We start from the raw sequence: 17,054 nt of genomic DNA on the forward strand, positions 1-17,054 counted from the left end.
GCGTGTCCGGCTCGAGGGTTTTCCTAGAACCTGTGGCGTCGGAGAAGGTCACACCAGCGATCACAGCCCCAGCTTTTTGGGCTCCTTTTCCCACGTGCTCAAGCGGGAGCCGGGCTGTCGGGAGCCTGAGCTGTCGCTGCTCCCGCATTTTTCCGAGCACCGTCTCACACGGGCACGAAAACCGGTCAGCCAGGCGCTGAAGAAGTGAAACGCAGAATTACCATGTGAGCCAGCAAGCCTACCCCTGTGGACGTACCCCCAAACCGGAAACAGATATTCAAACAAAGGCTGGTCTACCAATGTTCACGGCAACGTTATTGCCAACAGCCAAACCACAGGAACAACTCACACGCGCAGGGATGGATGAAGGGAGAAACCGGAAGTGCTATTTCTGGGCCATGGAGTATTGGCCAACCACAAAGAGGAACGAAACCCTGATCTGTGGGTGATCCTGGGAAACATGAAGCCAAGCGACCCAGGCCTGACACGAAAGCCGCATGCACCGTGTATGACTCCCCTGACACCCAGAGTCTAGGGGAGACAAAGCCTGAGAGAAAGCAAGCAGAGAGGTGCCTGCCAGGGGCGGGGGTGGGGAGGGGCATGGGAGTGATGCTTTAATGGGGACAGGGTTTTCTTTTCAAGCGATGACGTGGCTTGGAACTAGATAGAGGTGGCGGTTGCACAACACTGTGGATGTACTAAGTGTCTCTGAATTGTGCACTTTAGAGTAATTAATTTTATGGTACGTAAATTTCACCTCCATTAAAAAAATCCAAGAGTCAGCTTATTTGGCTGCTGGGACAGGCCCGCTCTCTCTCTCGCTGGGCACTGTGGACTCCCCACAGGCCACGGCCGGGAACCCGTGGCCCCACCGCGGCTGTTAGATGCAGCTTTCTTTTGGCAATTGGTTGGGTAGCACCATCTCCTGTAGGGAGAGCCACCCAGCTGAGGATCTGGACTCCTGGTCCCTTTCCTCTCTGCCCTTCTAAAGCGCCTCCCATCCCAAGCCTTACAAAGTTTTAGCAAAACACTTGACTTTGATTCTGAGCAAAATCCAGGCAGGAGCCACTGGAAACCAAAAGATCTGCCAAGCAAATGATGGATGTTTGGGTCCCCCTGCAAACCTACACCAGAGCCCTTTCCACTGAGGACCTGGTAAGAGGATTACCCTCTGCCACCCACAAGCCCGCAGGAAAGCCAGCCGGTCTGTTAAAAGACGCTCACGGGCACACCCCGGCCCACACATCCACCTCTCCCCGCCCTTGGGTAGAGCCGGCACCGCGCGGAGGGATATGTGGCCAGGGAAACGAACACCTGCTTGGGAGAATGCGAGAAGTTTACTGGGGGGAAGGGGAGCGAGGCTAGACACGAGCCCTCTACACTGTACACCGTCTGCACGGCTGGTAGAGAATGAATTATTTCTTCCCAATGCGGCGCCGCCATCCATCACAGTCAATTGTCGGCCCATCTGGAAGGCTTCAAGCACCCCCCCTCCCGCCCCGAATGGGATCAGAGCTACAAAACAGTCACGGCAGCGAGCCTTCCTAAATGGATTATAATAAATGCAAACATAAAACCTAGTTCCCTGTTTAGAGGAATCTACTCTGGGCTGGGCCCTGCATTCCAGCTCCCTCATTCCATCCTCTCGACAAAGCTATGAGGCAGGGACTATAACTGTTCCCACCTCGCGGATGAGAAAACCGAGGCTCCGAGAGGCGAGAACGCGGCAGATCTGGGGGAAGAAGGGAGGTCGCGTGGACTCCCGAGACTGCAGGTCCATCATGATACGAGGCCAGCGGCCTGAGTTCCATCGGTCGCACACTCCTCGGTCTGCACCCTCTACTGGCGAGACTCACTTGTGTCTCGGGGTTGGACTGGGAATACTTCAGGGAAGGGAGTCACTCCCTTTGGACGCTCCTGTCTTGTACCATCTTTCTTGGACTTAGTCTCCTAGCTGAGCAGAGAAGGCACATGACCTGGGGACAAAGGAAAATACATATTTTCTTTGCATGTGTATTTTCTTTGCTTTGAATTTGGGTCTCCCCAGAGTAAACAACCACGTTGTCCAACCTCACCTGCAGCCCGTTGTGATCACGTGACTGCTCTAGCCAATGAAATAAAAGCAGAATGGATCTACGGGACCCTTAGGAAGATGGCTTCAATGGAGTTGACCCAGCTGGGAGAACCCTGTTTTGCATTCTGTCCTCTCTCCTCTTCCTTGGGACTACAACTTGAATGGGACACCAGCACGCCACCCTGAGAGTCCCGGCACGTAGAACCCACTGGAGAAGGGAAACATGAGTGTGTGAGGTGGAGACCAGAAGGCAGGGAGCTCCTTCCCTACAGTCACTGAGTGGGACCTGCTGGGGAGGCTCAGAGGCAGGAGTATTCCGTGAGTGATCACAGTGCCCCCTCTGGCCTGGCCTTCCGCCGCATGCTAGGGAGTAACCACACACAAGGACAGGGTCCCTGCCTGCAGGGTTCCAGCTGCCTGCGGCTGGAAGTGCCGAGTAGTGGCAGCCGTAAAATAAATAATGCGCCCTGAATGGGGTGAGCGTCACAAAGGGACATACAGGATGCTGTAAGAACCTTTCTAAAAGAGTCTAAATCAGACCGGGTTCAGGAGGAGGAAGGCTGTGAGCGCCAGGAACACCGACATGACAGTGGCTTACACAGGGCAAAAGTTTATTTCTCTAGCATCTAACAAAAATGTGGAGGTAGCCGGTCAAGGCCACCGGGCAGGTGAGTGGTAACAGCAGGGACCTAAGACTCAAATTTTTTTTTTTATTTACTTTCAAGCACGCAATAAAGACTCATGGTTCAAAGTGACTGCTGGTATGCCAGCCATCACATTTAAGTTGCAGCCCCAGAAGAGGAGGAAGGAGGCCAGAATGCCAAATAGGGTTCTCCCCGCTGGGTCAACTCCATTGAAGCCGTCTTCCTAAGGGTCCCACAGATCTGTTCCGCTTTTATTTCATTGGCTAGAGCAGCATCACATGATCACAACGGGCTGCCTGTGAGATTGGACCATGTAGTTGTTTACACCAACTGGCCCTGAGCTCAGCTGTAAAATGGGGTTCCTGCCACAGGAAGTCCAGCTATTTGAATGCATTTGCATTTGGGGGAAGAGAATTTCAGTTTTAGCTTCATCTCTGTCCCTTACCTGCTGGGTGAGCTTAGGCAAGTCACCGAACCTCTCCAAGCCACCAATGGAGAAGGCCAGTAGTACTCCCTTCTCGGTGGTGCTGGAGTCTTCACTGAGGAACGCAGTTTGAACACAACTGCTTTGCAGGGTCTCAAGCTGAGAACACACCAACCACTGTGCTCCACGGAACTACTTTTTCCTCCTTCTATTCTCCAGGATCTGGCAAAGCCGGGATATTTCCTGGGAGCAACTGTTACCAGCTTTCTCTTCTGGCCTTCCTGCCTAACAGGCAGTGGCTCCTCGAGATGGAATTCAGGAACTTTCGACACAGGCTCTGAGTCATGACGGCGGCACAGGGGTCACGCAGAGACCGTCCAGAACCACGGAACGAGGCGTGCTGGCGAGGGTTTCCTCGGAGGCTGCATTCGGAAGGAAAATGTGCATGGCGGCCGGCTGCTGGGTGGAGCCCCAGTTGCCCCCGGAACGGCCAGGAGCCCGAATGAGCCTGACTAGTGGGGGAAGTGAGAACTTAAGGGAGAGAAGGATTTTTTAGCTTCGGCGCTAGAAACAGCAGCTGATTGTGAACGCAGCCCGGGCCGGGCACTGCGCTCTGCCCTCCACTTGTGATGTCTTACCGCCTCCTGCGTGTGGCGCTCTGGGTGTGTCGTCCTACCATCCCCCTTGTACAGGCGCTAAGTTTGAAGCCACGAGGCAACGTAGCCCGCAGGAGGTTGTGCCAGGAAATCAGCGGTACAGGCGGGACAAGTGAGGGCGGATGGGGCAGAAATGGAAAAGGCACCAGGGGCGTCGTGAGCAAAGGCCAGGGGGCTGCGCAGGGCCGGCATGGCGGGGCACTGGGGAAACAAGCATGGAGGGTGCGGGGCGGGCAGAAGTCGGTCCAGACCTTACAGGGGGCAGCGCTGAACGCTGGGGTGACACCCTTAGACTTTACCCCCAAGGCAGCGAGGAGCCATTGATGGTCATCGAGCAGGCGACCGACACAACGGAGGAAAATGTAGAGAAAGCTTTGGGCCACACAGATTCTGGCCCCACTGAAGGGATGAGGAAACGCCAGAGGCTCAGAGAGGCTCATTCGTTTGCCCTGGTCACACAGCCAGGAAGTAGCGAAACTGGACACCAACCCAGGCCACGCGCCTGGCCTGCTGCATGGTGGGCAGTGGTATCTCCACAGTCAAAAGCCACCAGTTAAGTGAGAATGTCATTCAGTCCTCGGCACAGGAGACCCTGCAGGTCACAGTGTCAGTGGAAGGACCACAGGGAGGAAGCCTGGTCCCAGGGGCAGGCCTTTCTCCAGGCCCAAGGGGCAGGCTCGCAGGTTACCGTGACTTCTGAGGGCAGCTTTCCCCAACCTGCCTGCATCTTCCCCAAGAAGGACCTCTGTGACCCCTGACCTTCTCTGCCTCTCCTCCCTGGGGGATGGGGGAGGAGGGGGCAGAGAGATGTCCCCATCTGCCACCCAGGAAAAGTGGGGCTATGGAGACCCAGGGGCCAGTATTTCTAACAGATAATTGCTCTAGTATTTAAACAACAGCCACTGAAATAGCTCATTAAAGGGACAAAGGCAGTAATTACCTAGATTTTTATCTGGGAAAATCCAAAGGAACTCGCAGGGGTTACCTTTCTAGGTAACCTAAGAGCCTGAGAAGCCCAGCAGAGCAGAGTCACAAGGGCCCAAACCAGTTTGGTGGAAGTCGAGCTTCCGCTCTGCAGGGGCATGCTGTTCCTGGGACGGTTGGAAAGGCAGCCAAGTTTGTAAGCCTTTCCTGCTCACCGGCAATCATGCTACATGCATGCTTGTCGCTTCTCTGAGGTTGCACCGCAGCCCCGGGAGGAATGTACAATGCACAGTCCCATTCTGCAGATGAGGAAACTGAGGCTCGGAGGGGTGATGTCCCTTACCCATTAGGCAGTGCAGGGGGGAGGGGCTTGCCCCATTCTACTCTCCTGCCTGAAAATAAAGACCCTGCTCTGCCCCCACTGCAAGGTCTTACCAGGGAACATTTGTCAGTGGCCAACAAAGAGAGGACCTTCTCCTTCCTCTCCACGGCAAGCCCAGAGCTGGGTTTTTATGATGCTCGCCCCCCCCCCCCCAGGGTAAACTGAAGCTTAGAGAGGGGAAGGGGAGCAGCGGGACCAGGACCACTATCCAGCTCCATCCCACCCTGGAATCCTGCTGCCTGTGTATCCATGACTCCGTTGGAGGCATGTAGGGTCAGAGGGAGATGCTGTCTGGCAGTTTTTGTTGTTTGTCTTGCACAGAAACTACCTCCCCGGGGAGAAGGAGAGAAAGCCAACAGGATATTCCTAGGAGTCAGTTCTCGGCCTCCCCCACCCACACGGGACATGGCCACACGGAGGAGAGACCCCTCTGCCCGCCCCACCCCCCTGTGCATGGGGAGCCCTGGTAAGCAGGCTGGATGCCGGTGCCGGCTGAGCCGTCCTGGGGGCTCCGGCAGCAGTCACTTCCTGCCCTGTGGGAACCCAGGCACAGGGGAGTGCTGGAAGGAAGCCCCCGGGGGTGAATGGTCACCCCTCAAGGAGCCAGACAGGGCTGAGCAGGGCAGCGATAAGGAGGCCTCTTCCTCCTCCCCACCCCCTCGGGAAGATAAGCATCTCGGGCCTCAGACATCTGGACTGCTCATCACCAGCCGCGTCACCAATGCCCAGGGTCTCTGACTCGGTCTCATACCCTTTGACCAGCAGGGCCACACCCTGGGGACCAGAGAACAGGGGTCTTGGGGGTCAAGGTGGCGCAAAGCTTCCCATCAGATGGCGTCTGAGCTCCGGTCCCTCCGAAGGAGGACAGGGGCACATGGGCCGAGTGGGCACCACAGGGTTGGTCGTTTCCCCACCTGCTCAGGCGGTGCCCTCGGAAGCAGGGAAGTGACCAGAGTGTGCCAGAGGCAGGGACAGGCCTGCTCCTCCCGTCCCGACAGGCAGCATGCAGGGGAAGGACGCAGGCACTCCAGGGTCCGGCAGGGAGGGCCTGCTCCGCTCCACACGGTTGAGGCCTTTCTGCCTCCCTGGTGCAAGAGCGAACTGGAGCTTGCAGGGGCGGAAGCACCAGACTGAGTCTCCCAGGGAGGGAGAGATGGGGCTGGGTGCCCGTGCGGCGTAGTGCCGAGTGAAGGAATTGCTGAAGGAACAAAAGGATGGATGAATGAATGAATTCAATGAATGAATGGCTTCAGACCTGGAAACTGCACCAGGCTAGCTCTGAACACTACACGGTCAGCACATCTGTGTCCCCAGCAGCACTATTCGCAACAGGTGAAACGTGGAGGCCACCCACGTGTCCATCGACCACTGAATGGATACGCAAGATGCGGATATTCATGTGTCAGAATGTTATGTGCAGCTCTAAAAAGGGAGGACACTCTGCAGTGTGCTGCAGTGTGGGTAAATCTCGAGGACAGCATGCTAGGTGAAATAAGCCAGACACAAAAGACAAATACTGTGTGATTTGCCTTACAGAGATGCTGAGAGCAGTCAACATCATAAAGGCAGAAAGAAGAGCCGTGCTTGACAAAGGCTCGGGAGAAGGGAGAGCCGGGCTTACTGGCTAGTAGGTGAGCGCTTCAACTCTACGGGACGAAGAGAACGATCCTGTGGGTGGCAGTGATGGCTGTGGGAGGATGGGGATGGATGTGATACCACTGAACTGTGCCTTTAAAGATGGTGAAGATGGGCCCTGGCTGGTGTGGCTCCGTGGACTGAGTGCCGGCCTGTGAACCAACAGGTCGCCTGTTCGACTCCCAGTCAGGGCACATGCCTGGGTTGCAGGCCAGGGCAACCACACGTTGATGTTTCCCTCCCTCTCTTTCTGCCTCCCTCCCCCTCGCTCTAAAAATAAATAAATAGAAATCTTTTTTAAAAATGGTTAAGATGGTAAATTCTATTGGCGTGCATTTTAACCCGACAAAAACAAGAAAAGGGGGCATGATCAAGAGCACTGCATTGGTTAGCTACTGCCGTGTAACAGGTGGTCCCAAGGAGCGGGAATCCAGGCCCAGCTCAGCCGAGTCATCCGCGTTAGGCTGCTGTCAAGGTGTCGGGCACAGCCGAGGTCTCATCTGAAACCCTCGGCACGTGTGGCCACTGGCAGAGTTCAGGTCCTTGCATCCTGCTGGACCGGGAGCCCCAGTTTCCTTCTGGGGTTCAGGCAAAGGCTGCCTGATTCCCGACCACATGGGCTTTCTCTGCAGGGCAGCCGGCTCCCTCAGCCCAGCAAGGGAGGGCGTCTGCTAACAAGGCGGAACTGGCTTCCCAGCCGGCCGCCGTATTCTGTTTGTTGAGGAGGACGTCTCGGGTTTTGCGTACACGCACCGGGAAAAGATTGCACAAGGGTGTCAACAAGAGGAGAAGTGACTGGGCGGCCACTCGGGAGTCTGCCCCGAGCACAACCGCTCTCTTCGTTTCGGTCCCTGGGACGTTAAATAATCTCACTCCCGCACCCCAGGAGCTGAGCAGAGAGGGGTGGGCAGAGGACCCCCGGCTCTTGCAGGCCAAGGGAAAGATTTCTATTTTAATCTTAGAGCAATGGGAGCTGCTGATGAATTTTGAGCAGCCAAACGACATAGATCTATGGAGGGGTTTTAAAATCATTTGTCATTTTATGGTAAAATACACATGACCTAAACTTTACCATTGTAACCATTTTTAAGTGCACAGCTCGGTGCATTAGGTACATTCACGTTGTTAACAACCGTTACCACCATCCGTCTCTAGAAATTTTGTCTTGCAGAGCTGACACTCTATACCCATTAAAAAAAAAGTCCCCGGCCCCTGGCACCCACCAGTTCCACTTTCCGTGACTTCAACTGCTCCAGATACCTCGTGTGGGCGGAGCCACACAGTCTGTGTCTTTCTGTGACTGGCCCACTTCCCTGAGCAGCAGGTCCCCAGGCTGCATCCCTGTCATCGCATGTGTCCAACCGGAATCCCATTGCTTATAGGCTAATATTTCACTGTATGGATATGCCACATTTTGTCCATCCATTCCTCCGCGGATGGGCACTTGGGTTGTTGCCACTTTCTGGCAATTGTGAAAATGCTGTTAGGAACGTGGGCATGCAAACGCCAGCTCAAAGGCCTTCTCCCTTCAGGAGGTAGGCTCACAGAGTGGCAGATGGCGTAGGCTTTAAGCCCAGACAACCTGGGTTCGGATCCCGGCTCTGCCGAGTCTCGCCGGGCCTCAGGAGATAGCAACACCTACTCCTCGGGGTTTATAAAAATGAAAGGCAATCATTTGGGGGCAGTATCCTGATTAAAGTAAAGGCTCACTAAAATCTAGCGGAATATGGCCCTGGATGGCGTAGCTCAGTGGATTGAGCACAGGCTGTGAACCAAAGTGTCGCAGGTTCGATTCCCAGTCAGGGCACATGGCTGGGTTGCAGGCCATGGCCCCCAGCAACCGCACATTGATGTTTCTCTCTTTCTCCCTCTCTTCCCTCTCTAAAAATAAATAAATAAAATCTTTTTAAAAATCTAGCAGAATATGCCATACCGACCAAATCTAGAATGCCTAAGGCAAGCCCTTAGCCTGTCTTCACGCTGCCCTCAGCCCGGACGTGTTAGCAGCACCTCACGTCCCAAGCTTCTTGTGACATCATCACTGTCACCGAGCTGGGCGGCCAGGGCATCAGGCCTGCAGGATGCCTTTTCTCTGTCTCTTCAGAGAGCCCTCCACCCCCTGTCCCCCATCAGACCTTCTTGTCTTGCTCGCTTGCCTTTGGTGACTGACAGGCTCCTGAATCATGAAAAAGGGTGAGAGGTATTTATGTCTCTGCCCAGGCCTTGCCCCCACCCCTGGCAGGGGGCAGGACGGCCTTTCGTGCAGGGAAATCTATACAGTCCTGGAAGGAACCCTTTTTCTGCCCTTCTCAGCAGTCTCCTTTGGCTCTGTCCCCGCCCAAGGACAGCTGGCTCCTGCTGTCTGTCCAGGTGGAGGGAGGGGCGGTGCCACCTGCCAATCCACATCAACTCCGTGCCCTCCCCCTGCTGTGTCCTCAGCTGAAACCCTTTCCTCCTTTCCTCTGAGTGATGAAAAACAGCCAGCCCTTCGGATGGCAGTCACCTGCCTCTTTAAGAGTCTCCCCTTCCCATCTCCTTGGCCCCCTTCCCCCTCCGGGCCGACATGAAGCAAGAACACAGCACTCAGCCTGGGATCCAGATGCTCCAGTTCACTGTCGCCTTCAGTGCCGTGGATCAGCTTAGGGGCTATGGAGTCAGACTGTGTGTCCCGGGTTCAAATCCCAGCTCCACCACTTACTACCTCTGTTCACTCTGGGATAAACACTTCAGAACAATGTGCCCGCTTCCTCTGATTGTGGGTTGAATTATGCACCACTCCCCCTGCCTCCGAATTTTATAACTTGGAGTCCTAAGTCCAAGAACTTCAAAATGCAGCCTTATTTGGAAATAGGCCGTTGCACATAATTAGTTAAGATGCAGTCATCCTGGAGTACTGGTCTCCAATCCCATACGACTCGCGTCCTCATACAAACAAGAGGTTTGGACACAGACATGCACACAGAAGGAACGCCAGGTGGAAATTGGGGTTTGCTGCCCCAAGACAAGGAGCTCCCCCAGGCGAAGAGGGGGGCCTGAAGCAGACCCTTCCGCGGGGGTACGGCCCCTTCGCTGGCCTCCTGGGCACGGCCACCGCGGCCACCGCCTTGCAAATGGATTCTCCGGCCCAGCCGAGTCTTCCGAGGCTGGCGGCCCCCGCCGGCGCCTGCGCTGCAGTCTCGGGAGGGACCCTCGGCTCCAGCCGCCCAGCGGAGCGGCTCCCAAGTCCCTGACCCACAGAAATGATGAGACAGCCAATGTTTTCTTTGTCAAGCTGCTGACTTCTGGGGGAGGAACTCATTAGGGGCGACAGGTGACGAATGCCATGACCTCGTGCAGCTCCCTTGGCCACTCTGAGCCTCAGCTGCTTCATCTGTAAGACAGGAATCATGGTAGCTCTCGGGAAATGGAGGTGTTTGAATGAAATAATTTTTGAAACCAGAGCAAACGCTCTCTAAGTATTTGGCACTTTACGGAAACGAATTCCTGAAAGCATCAACAAATTACCAGAATTTTAAAGACGAGGAAACAAAGGCTCAGAGAGGCAAAGTAACTTGCCCAACGCCACACAGCTGCTAAGGGCGGAGCTGGGACTGTGACCCGGGCAACCTGGTCCCCAGCCTGTGCTCTCACGAATGGCTCCGCAGTCTCTAGGAGAGGCAGGAGTCCGCTCCCAGCCGGCCGAGCAGAAGGTGCACCATCGGCATCAGCGAGGCTCTCTCCATAGCAGCTGGGGTTTCTTACTGGGTAGCTCTTAATAAGCTAGTAAGAATGATTAAATGGACCACTTAAGGCTCTACCATGGGATCCTTTTGATCTCTGAGACCTTCCTTGACGTGTTCTGTGTAAGCCCCTCCAGCCGGGAAACCCCCCGGGAGTGAGAACAGCTAACGCAGGTTAAGGATGGAGGCGCCAGCACTGTGCTAAACCACGCCCGTGTGCTATCTCATCTAATCCACCACCAGCCCGGCCTAACAGGCGGGCAATATCATTATGCCCACTTTGCAGATGGGAAAACCAGGGCAGTGAGCACGCTGAGCAGATGTCCCTGCCCCAAACCACACAGCCGGAAAGGGGCGGAGCTGAGATGTGAACACAGGCGGTACAGCTCCCCCCTCCTATGCAGATCTGGCTCGCTGGGGCACCCAAAAGGTCGGGGGGGGGGGCCCAAAATCTTCCCATTCAACTACACAGAGACACTCTCCGAACCCGGTCCCCCCCCCCCCGCACATGCAGCAGTTTCTGCCGAAATGCACGGCCCCGAGGCCGTCTGAATAGCTTCTTGGCGCTCCGAGGAGGCTCCCCAGCGGGGGCTTCCTTCCTGTTTGGAGAAGTGAAAGCTCGGGACACCGGCGGCCCAATATAGCTCCAGGTCTAAATTTAACAACAATAACCCGGCTCCAGCCTGACCCTGCAGGGAAGACAGGGGAGAAAGGAAAGGGAAAAAAAAAAGGCAACAACTAATTCTTCACAAATTTGGACAATAATAAAGGTTCCTTTCAAGTGTCAGGGCATATTCTTAGCAAGAGCGTAACACCCAAACCAGGTCCAGGCTGTAAAGACGGCATAATAGCAGGAAGCCAGGCTACAGGCTGGGCTTCCTCTGGGGAGACAGGGGGCTTGGGGGGTGTCGGGGGCTGGGCGGGCAGGGACGGAGCCGGGCAGGACCTGCCTGGCTCCCTGGGACGCACGCCGCTCGCCGTGGCTTCCCTCCCGAGTGCCATCTGGGGTCACCTGTGCGGGCCCTTGGAGTCACAGCCTCAGGTCACGACCTACATGCCTCTCACTCCCGCTGCCCACAGCCAGCCTTCTTGGCATAATCCAAGTGCAAGTGCAACATGCAAGCAGTTGGGTGGCGCCAGGTGAGAACGCAGCTCTCAGACTACCGACTACGAAAAGCACAATGGATGTCAGCTGCTGGGCTCTGAGGGCCCCCCTGCATTGGCTGGTGGGCCACACAGCCTGCAGGCCGTGGCTCCGGGGCCCGGATTCCAGCCAGGGTCTGAAAATGGCCAGGACCCCAGTGAGAGGTGTTCCTGGGAGACACGGATTCCTCTGGCAGCTCAGGGCCCCTCCGTGGCTTTGCTGCATCTTGGGCTGCAGAGCAGCCAGAGCCACTGCCCTCCGGCCTTCCCTCCCCATCCCCTTCACTAGGTTTCGGACCTGCATCGCCACCCAACAGCTCTCCCAGCCTGGCCTGGCTCCCGTCTAGTTTCTGCCAGTCAGGCATTCCTCCTGGCTAAGTCTAGTACATTCAATCCCGCCTTGGTGTCCGCTTCTTGGGAGACCAGACTAGCGCGGGGTCGCGTCCCCTCCCTGCACAACACCTTTGTAGAAGCTTCTCGTCTCACTGGAAGAAAATCCAGGTTCTTTACACCGGCCTCCGGGACCACTCCTCTGACACCCGCTCCCAGCTTTATCCCTGGCTCCACGGTCTTCCTGCTCTTCCTGAACATCCCAAATGGGTTCTGCCCCAGGGCCTTTGCACCCGCCGTCCCTGCGGCCTGGACCCCTCCTCTCTAGGCCTGGGGGCTTCTCCCTCATCTCTCGGGTCTCAGCTCAGATGTCACCTCCTCGGAGAGGCCTTCCTTGAGCCACTTGATCCAAACAGGCTTCCCGTCTCTGGCCCCCAATCAATACCTACTTCTTAGACTAAGAAAACACATCTCACTGTGCGTAGTTGATTTGTCTGACAGCCTTTCTTGAAAGTGAGCATCTAGAAATATAACAAGAGCCAGCATTTTCTGAGAGCTGACCAGGGGCCGGGCGCTCTTCTCAGAGCTTCCCCTGTTTAACTCCTTCGGTCCTTTCCCAGCCCCTGGGAGACGCAGGCACTACTCATACTACAGGTGAGGACACCGAGGCACTAGGACGTTCAGCGAGTTCCCGGATGTCAAACGGCCAGTAGCCAGGCGAGTGGGGTTTGGACCCAGGGCCCACCCCCTTCCCAGAATGCCATTTTGCTTCTTGTGAAGAGAGAACCCCTTGGAGCTCCAGCAAATCCCCCCCGCCGGTGTCTTTCCTTGTAACAGAACTGAACAGTTGGTCACCTGCCTCCCACGGACCAGGTGCACACGTAAGTCACACTGTTCCCCTTTCACAGGGACCCTGAGGGCGGGACCTGGTTACTCCCCGTGTGCCCTCTCCCACCAGCCCCATCCTTCTTTGTCCCAAAAGCTGACCCCCACCCCATGGACTCCGTCTCCCAGGATCCCTTGTGCTCTGGCTTCCGGTTGGGGTCATCCAAAGGGAAGCACTGGTAGGAGGAGATCTGAGGGTAAAAGGGGGGGTGGGCTACTTCTCCCCACTTTCCTCCCCCACTGAGGGGGGACATATCACTGGCAGGGTTGTGTCCTTGCCCAGCCACAGCAGGTGGCCTGTCTTCCAGGACACCAGCCCTAGCTGGGCTCCAGAAAGCCGGCTTCCTCGTGCCTCGCCTCTCCAGTCTACAGAGGGTGACAGCTTCCCACTGCGGCGTAACTCTGGGTGCCTCGGTTCCCCTCCACTGGCCGCTGAACCCTGCCCACCCCTCTACAGGTAGATTATAGCCTCCACAGGGACCCTGACTGGCATGCGAGCATCAGGACACCCCGTTTTATGAATGAGGAGGAAGGGGCTCGGAGACTGGAGGTCGCCCATCTGAGGTCACATGGCTTGGCCAACAGCGGACCCCAGGTGTGCCCCCCGTGCCCCAGTTCTGTCTGGTTTTACAGAGGCCCACCTGAATCTCGTGGTTAAGAGAGAGTGGGCTCTGTCTGGGCCAGCAGAGACCTGGGTCCAAGGCCCAGCACCAGGGTCCTGGGAGAGTGAATTATCTATCCCCCCTGAGTCTCATCGCCCTCATTTGGAAAATGCGCATCATAATCATCGTTCTACCTTCCAGGGCCACTGCTAGAATGAAACGTTGTGGTACATCAAAAACACTTCAAGTGCCCGGAGCACAGTAGTAAGTGCATGACAAATATAGCCTGCGTCGTCATCGCCGCCGTCACCACTATTACTATTATTGTAGTTCCTGCTGTCCCCTGCCCACCAATATCATTTCCAGACTCGCTTCTCCCCAGGAGATAACAAGAGAACAATCCACACAAGACGCGGTGAGCTAATGACCCAGGCTATTCATAGAGTTGTTCTTACTGAAGCAGGACAGGGGAGCCCGGAGTGACTTAACTGGGTCAAAGTTACACCTGACCCCTCCTTTCCTGCCCCCCCCCCCCAGGCTCCGGCACAGGAATTATCAGCATCCATCGCCTCTGAAGGCCATCCCTGCTGCGAGGCTTTGATAGGGAAAGTGTGAAGAACAAAGGCCATTGTTCGGGGAGGCAGCTGGTGCCTCTCAGACCACAGGCCCGCTTCCCAGGGGCAAGGCCTGGCTCCCAAGACACAAAGAGACGAAAGTCATTAGGACTGGAGACAAACAATGATGGCATCACCTCTCTGTACCTGCCCCCGGGAGGCTGCCAAGTGGGGAACAATGAAGTCGGGCCGCTGGACACCAGCGCCCCCTGCCCCCCCTGAAGAGCTTCTTTCAAAAGAACAGGACGGTGTGTGGCCCTGGGCGCTTGGGACGGGGTTCAGATCCTATTTCTGGAAAGGACGGTGCTTGAAAGCATGGGCCGTGGCATCCATCTATCTAGATCCAAATCCTGATCCCATCCTACGGAGCTGTGTCACTTGGGTTCAGTGACTTCGTTCCGTGAGCCTCAGTTTCTCCCTCTGTCAAATGGAGATGAGAGTGGGACCACCCTCTCCTACACTGGACGTGACTGTGACCCAGTTAAGGGCTCCCGGGATGTCTGTGATGGGGATCCTCCACCTTCTCCTCCTCCTCGTCTCTGTAGCCTGGGCTAGTCCCCTGCCCCTTGCCGAACTTCAGTTTCCATGTCTGTCAAACGGGAATAAGCAACCAGCTCAGCCATCAGGCGAGGAACATACAAAAAGAAGAAAACCATTTGGAGACAGGATCTCTTTCAGGTTTTATTTATTTATTTATAGAGAGAGGGAGGGGAGGGAGAAAGAGAGGGAGAGAAACATTGATGTGCGAGAGACACATTGACCTGTTGCGTCTCGAGCGCCCCCAACTGGAGACCCGGTCAGACCCAGGCACGTGACCAGACTGAGAATCAAACTGGCGACCTTTCGGTGTGCAGACCAACACTCAATCCACTGAGCAATACCAACCAGAGCAGAAGCAAGATCTCTTTAAGAGTCGAGTCACGGCTCACCTTTAGTAGACCCCTCCTGTGACCTTGGCCATGCCCTTCCTTCCCAAGTGAGTATCCCCGTGTGCAAAACGGGGATAAGTCACAGTGTCTTCCTATAGGGCGGGAGCCTGGAGACTTCAGGGAGGTAGTGAGTGCTTAGCACAATGCTCAGTGCATGCCAAGTGCTACTGCCTGGCTGTGAAGGGCCTGCAGTTTTCCGGAAGGTCAAGAGCACAGACAAGAGTCATGGAAATTACCACACCGCCCGACCAGAGTGGCTGCACTGTGTAGGCATACTCATTTTGTAGGAGGAAAAACTGAGGTCTGGGAGGGAAAGCAGGGGTGGGGGGGGGAGATGCACCTTCTAACCCGTGGTGGGATCCCCTGAGTTCAGGTCATTTTTATCAGGGTCCTTGCCAGACAGGAAGGTGGCAGGGGCAGGAGACCCAGAGCAGCCCGTCACTCGCCTTTCCCAGCGTCCTCATTCCCTTGTTCTCGCCCCGGCCAGGTGCGGCCGGGGTGTTGGAGCAGACAGACACCCCTCGCCCAGACAGAGAAACCGACACAGACCGGCATGAACCAGCTCCTCTCCATCTCTCGGCCCTGCGTGCACTGACGTCATTCTTACACAAGCCCGTGTCCCAGGATGTGCACCAGCAGCTGCCAACAGATCTGACCCATTCGGGAACTCCTCTGAGAAAGAGAGCTCTCCTGTCCTAATACTCCAGCCAGAGTCCAAGGGCCGTCGGTCCCCACTGGGCTTCCTCGGGTCACATGACCAGCCCTGACTCTATCACTGGGGTCCAGGGGCTGGAATGCACTGAGTAGTCAAACCTGGACCAGAAACTAGGTCTGTTCCCCTTGAACTTTGAAGACAGAAAATACGGGGAGGGCTGGCCCCCCAAAGGGAAATCAGAGCGCTATTACCAGGGTGCGTGCTGGGTGCGCATAAACCACAGATGTCTCTCTGCAGCCACACAGCTGCTGTGACGCAGCTGCCACTTGGGACAGGACCCCCGTGCCAGGTCTCTGCTTAGGACCCACGGCCGACGTCCCCTTGTGTGTGTTCGGCAAGGCCCAGAGGAAGAAGGCAGGAGACCACGCACGGCACACTGGGCGAACCGGCCGACTCCCTGAGATCTCCGCACGTCCGTTCCCGCCTCTGCCACGTGAGACCAAACGGTCCCACAGCTCAGGTGTGAGCCGCTGCCTTAAAGTCAAGCTTCTCTCTCTCTCTCTCTCTCTCTCTCTCTCTCTCTCACACACACACACACACACACACACACACCCTGTTGTTCTGTTTCTCTAGAGAACCTTGGCTTCTACAGGTTACAGGCTCCAACCGACCTCGACGCCGCACCCTGTTCACAGAGGAGTGTACCAGGCATCGCTGAAGACTCCTTTTGAGAGTGGGACTTGATTGGGGGAAACGGTGACATGAGAAAACTGAAGAGTACGATAGAAAGAAATTTTTAAAAAGCCCAAACGGCATCTTGTTTTTCAAGACTGCACACGCCGAACAGCAGGAAATACTGAGTGTTTACTGAGTGCCACATGTATGCCCATTCTACGGATGAGGGAAACTGAGGCTCAGAAAGAGGAAGAGGGTTCCCCAAAGCTGTACAACTATTAAAAGGCAAAGGCTGGAGCTGCGTGTCTTCCATACTGATGCTCTGAACCAATGAGTTTTGCCTTCTCTTCCCTTTTGATGGCCTCACTTGCGAAACCCACTGACGGCTGGCTTCCACCCGTGAAGTCGGCTTCCCCTGGGTGTGCCCCCTGGCGGTGTGCCCGGGCTCACACCTACATGTGCACACAAAGCCACACGACTCCACGGAGAAGCTGGGTCCTGGATGCCATTCTTGACCCCAGCCAAGCCCTTACCCCCCAGTAAACCGCCCGGCCGTGACTCTGACCATCTGGCTCACAGCCGCGTGTTGACTGTGTGGTGGCAAGGACTGAGGCAGCTGTTCCAAGCCTGTGGCGAGGCAGGAAGTCAGCAGCTTCGGAGCGAGGGCTCAGACCCTCGCTGCACTCTTCTGGCCACACGGCATCCCCACCCCCGCCCGCATGCCCTCTGGGACGCCGTCTCTGGACTCTGTTCTCTGGTCTCA

Source organism: Phyllostomus discolor, chromosome 13 (genome assembly GCF_004126475.2).
Source record: "Phyllostomus discolor isolate MPI-MPIP mPhyDis1 chromosome 13, mPhyDis1.pri.v3, whole genome shotgun sequence".
In the NCBI taxonomy this organism is placed as follows: domain Eukaryota; kingdom Metazoa; phylum Chordata; class Mammalia; order Chiroptera; family Phyllostomidae; genus Phyllostomus; species Phyllostomus discolor.